A 4,996-nucleotide genomic window follows, 5' to 3' on the forward strand; every position below is an offset into this window, starting at 1 on the left:
CTGAACTTATTGCTCCCTTGAGCAAGCAAGAGCTTTGCTGCTCAGGCAGCCTCTCAGAGGGGAGCAGACAGTGCAGGGATGGGCCGGCTTCATACAGGGGGTGGCGTCATCCGTCATCCCTTGAAGGTGACTGGATGAGGGAGAATATGGTTGATTGCTGGCACTCGGGGGCTGCTTATTCAAGCGTGTCCATCTCTGATTGACTGAGTAACAGCTGGGGGCAGACACTGATTGGTTGGCTGCAAAGCATATTCCTGAGGTCAGCTGGTATCCATTGAAAAGGTTTAAAACTGGTTCTGCTGTTACCTGTCACCATGGCTACAGAACAATCCGTCTTTTCCTAGAAGTGTGGGAACTTTTGTATTCTCGCTCCATGCAAAATTAGGATGTAACAAGTTGTTGATAATGGGGGATGGAAAGTGTTCCATGTGTAGTGCTGCCCAGAATGGGTGTGAACAAAAAATAATTCCCCACCATCCATGGTAGGAAGTAAAAGGATAATGGCCCAAACTGGAAAATCTAAAGTTAGCAATGTAAGCATTTTATTTAGGGTTGTGAACATAACATCAAGGAACTGCTGACAGACTGGTTTCCTCTGCCGAGCAGGACACTGTGGGGTGAGGCAAGGGGATGCTGTTTTGCATAACAAAACCTGTTGCACTGTGAGACTCTTTAAAGTGCACATATTCATAACTTTTATAAACAAATTTTTATTGAATAAGATTTTTTAGAAATTTCCACCTAGAAGTTTTCAGAATACATATTGAAATATTTTTGTAAAAAAAGAGGGTTCTGTTTCTAGCACATCCAAGCAAATAGCAAGATTTTGTACCCAGTGTACAGTCTCTTCACTGTTAGTAAATGAAGGCTGTACCCTTGTTTCCCTAGCCACAGAATTTCCCTGCTCTTAACATCCCTCACCTCACTGTGACATCCAAGGAGGTGGAAAACATTTGGGTGCCTGCCTCAAGACACCACACAGTGAGAGAGAGTGAGTGAGAAAGTGAGTGTGTGCGAGTGAGTGTGTGAGAGACGGAGGGAGTGAGAGTGTGTGAATGAACAAGTGAGTGAGAGAGATCTCCATGTCTATTCCACGAGGGACTACAAGCTTCTTGGGTTTTATGTGGCTTCTTGATGTCACTCAGGGCCCTCCCAGAGCCTGGCTCAGTCAAGCCCACCCTGTAGCTCCCTGCCTGAGTCTCATGCTCTCCCAGGAGCCATTACCTGTCACCTCTCCGGCCCCCTAGTCTGGGCTGGATGCCTCATACAGGCAAACACACACACACACACACACACACACACACACACACACGGCACCTCCTTTATCCCTAGGGAGCTTTAGCCCTCTTCTCGTCCTTGTTGGGCTAAGTGTGTGTCCTTCCCACAGATCTGACCCCCTGAGGATGAGGACAGCATTGTATGCTCCAATGTTTCCCAGCCCCCAGCACATAAAGAAAAAAGTGGACTAGTAATTCCTTAGCCCAGGAGTTAATTACATGACAGCTTTTGTCCCAGGAATCTGGAAGAGCTTTCCATTCCAAAGACCTCAGCAGGAGTGGCTTGTCTCCCTGGAGGCCGCACCACTGCCTTCTGGTCTATGCAGCAGCCATTTAATCCTGGGGTGCCAGCTCCCCATCCCCAGGCAGCACTCCAGGTCCGGGGGCACAGATGGCCTCACCACGGGCCTAATTGGCACCGTCCCTTGGAGCCCCGGCCCCTGATCTCATTCCCGGTCAGGAAGAGCAAAGGTGTGAGAGGGACAGAGGGCATGCACATGGGTGTCATGTATGGCAGCAGTGGGGGCGGGGGTGGATCAGCATGCAGGGGTGCAGGGGCCAGACTGTGCTAGGGGGACCAGGACTTCATGCTGGACCTGGGACAGGCAAATCGAGATGCTTGTCACCCTAATGGTCCTCTGGGGTCCTGGCACCAGAGGGCTCCACCACATCATTGTGGCCTGGACCAGACATCCTCAGGGTTCCTGAGGCCTGAATAGGCTGTTCTGACAGTCAAGGATCAGTCAAAACGGGTGCAGAACTGATTGGGGTCCCCTTTGAGACTTCCCATCCCTATGAGCACTCCATCACCAGCAAGAGAGACTCTCTTCATTTCTAATGGACTTTGCCCCCAAAAAAGGAATGCCCACCCTTCTCCCTTCCCTCAGTAGTGGCTCTGCAGTTAATGAAAGGAGACCTGACAACATTGTAAAGAAGCCAGGCATGGCTTCTTTACATGAACCTCACACACTTGGCAGTTTGCATGAAACATGCTTCAACGATGGACACTTGGCCTGGAATAGATGGACTGCAGGTGAAATGAAGACCCCCTGCTCCCAGAGGAGAGTGACCCATCCTCAAGAGGGGAGGGGACCCGGGGACAGGAAGGCCCCGCCCCCTCCCTCCATTGGGCTGCCTCAGGATGGCTGCTCTCAAGCCCTCAGGGCATGTCTAACGGCCCACGTGCTCAGCCAGCAGTCCCCTCGCCTTGGGAACCTCAGAGCCACAGCGCTGTCGCCAGCCTTGTGGGCCTCAAGCACAGCTGCTGGGCAGGAAGGAGGAGGCAACAGGGCCCGGAGCCCAACGCCTCTGTCCCTGTGTTCAGTCTCCAGCCTGGACTCCAGGACTGGAGACCCTCGGCTTGCCGGCTCCTCCTTGCTGTCACGGAGGGTGCTAGTTGCCAGCACTACCCGAATTCAGACCATAGGACAGCTACTTCCCTGCGCTGTCCTTGACCATGACAGGCACCTGCCAGGCGCGTGTGGTCCTCATCAGGCTACAGCCGAGCAAACTGAGGCGCAGAAGGAAAGAACTTGCCTGTCCCGCCCACGGGAGGATCGCTGTGTTCACTTCAAAGCCCTTCCCTTCCCGGGAAGCCTGAAATGACAGCTTTGAAAGTGTGCGCCCTCTCCAAGGAGCCTTTCCAGACCATTGGCGACTCAGCCTGGCCCAGGCTGGAAAGTCCAGGCCCCTCCCGGGGGGTGGGGTCCCCATCAGCAGGGCAAGGTTCCACAACTACTCACAGAAAAAGCCCAGACTGTGGGACGTGGGACGAGGACGAGGCTCCTGACGGAATCTCGTCCCTGCCCCAGGCTAGGGAGGAGCACCAACCGTGGGTCCATAAAGGGCGGGGCTCCTCCCTGGGCTGTGCCCCCCAGAGGAGACATGCAGAGATGTAGGCACTCCCACCCCAAACCTGCTGTCAAGAAGAAGATGGCTTTGTGAGTGAGTTAACTTCTAGAAACTTCCTCTAACCCTGCATCCCTGTTGAAGCCCCTCAAGTTTCTTACATCCGCCTCTCCTCTGCAATGCCATTTCACTTCCCAGTTGGAAGAGCCAAGTCTTGGGGGACTAATTCTGCCGTCTTACTTGTGTCTGTAAGTCTGCTCAGAGAGTGTGGTGAAATCTAAGAGAATTGGCACATCTGAATTCAGAATCAGATGTGCCAGCTGCAAGCCCAGGCCCCGGGGACGGAGTAGCTGGTGCGTTAGGCTCCTCCCTGCTCTGGTAGCTGGGGTGTGGGGATCCGACATGCATTCCATCTTTCCGTGAACCGTTCCTGGTCACCCACTCTGTGCCAAGCACTGGCCTAGGTGCTGAGACTCAGGAGAGGAGGCCTTCACTCCGCCAGGGGAGGCCCTGAGACGCAGCCTGCTCGCAGGTGAGACCGTGCGCTGGCAGGAGGGACAAAGGAGTGGGGAGGTGGGAAGTGCTGGGGTGGGTGATGCGCAGTTTTGCAAGGCCTCACTGAGGAGGCAGCTTTTTAATAAGGGGACACATGGTGGGGCTGGCAGTGTGGACGCCTGAGGGAGAAGAGCACCTACAGAGCAACTGAGGTGTGGGGGGGCCTGGGGGGTGAGGAGCAGCAGCAGGAGGCCTGGGCCCACAGACGAGCAGGGGAGGGGAGGGATGAGGTCAGAAGGCCTTCTAGCAACACCTGTGGCTCCCGCCGCGAGGACAGTGGGGACAGGGAGGGGTCTGACCTGGAGCATCACTGGCTGCTGTGACGAAGAAAGGCTGAGGGCGGCCAGGGCAGGAGCAGTGAAGCCTGAGTGACAGTATTGGTCAGCTCGGGTGGCCATACAGGCTGGGAGCCTTGACAAGAGACATTTATTTTCTTACAGTTCTGGAGGCCAGAAGTCCAAGGTCAAGGCAGCATCAGGGTTGTTTCTTCTGAGGCCCCTCTCCTTGGCTCGTAGATGACTGTCTTTTCCCAGTGTCTTCACACGGTCTTCCCTCTGTGCCTGTGTGTCAACTCCTCTGCTTGTGAGGACACCATCATATCGGATTAGGGCCACCCCAATGACCTCATTTTACCTTTATTGCCCCTTTAAAGGCCCTATCTCCTAATACAGTCACATTCTGAGGTGCTGGGGGTTAGGACTTCAGCATATGAGTTTTTCCAGGGGGTGGCACAGTTCAGCCATAACAGTAACAATGACAGGAGTCCCGATAGACAGTCTATGACAGAGATCATGGCTGGGGCCACCGCGGCAGCAGGGGCGACGGTGAGAAGGGTCCAACCCTGCAGGTGGGTCCTAAGGTAGGCTGTGGGAGCAACCTGCCCCGAGGGAAGACAACGAGGGGCGCACTGTCCAGAGAGGATGGAACATCCAGAAACGGGCAATTCTAAATATTACCATTGATAAAATGCTCCTCCCTCAAAAATATTTGTTTCTCTAATTTCTAAACAGTTGCTGTAGTGACTGGAGTTACAGCGCTCTCTGTGAGCTCCCGTTGGCACGCTTGACGACGTGTCCTCCAGCCAGCAGTGTGTACAGTGTGGACATTGAGTAGAGAATCCCCAGATGCACAGCGACCCCCACAGCCACCCGCTCACACTTGAGCTTGCGTGGGTCAAACACACACAGCTCCTCCTAGGCCAGAGCAGGTCTCCGGGTCCTGCATTTAAAAGGTAGATTTGAAATAAATATTGATAGCACAGCAATTACGAAGACAAGGAAACAGAGTGTGAGTAACTTCAACTCTGTCATTTGATG

The sequence above is a fragment of the Ceratotherium simum genome, chromosome 9 (assembly GCF_057802395.1).
Source record: "Ceratotherium simum simum isolate JZ-2026a chromosome 9, ASM5780239v1, whole genome shotgun sequence".
Taxonomy (NCBI): domain Eukaryota; kingdom Metazoa; phylum Chordata; class Mammalia; order Perissodactyla; family Rhinocerotidae; genus Ceratotherium; species Ceratotherium simum.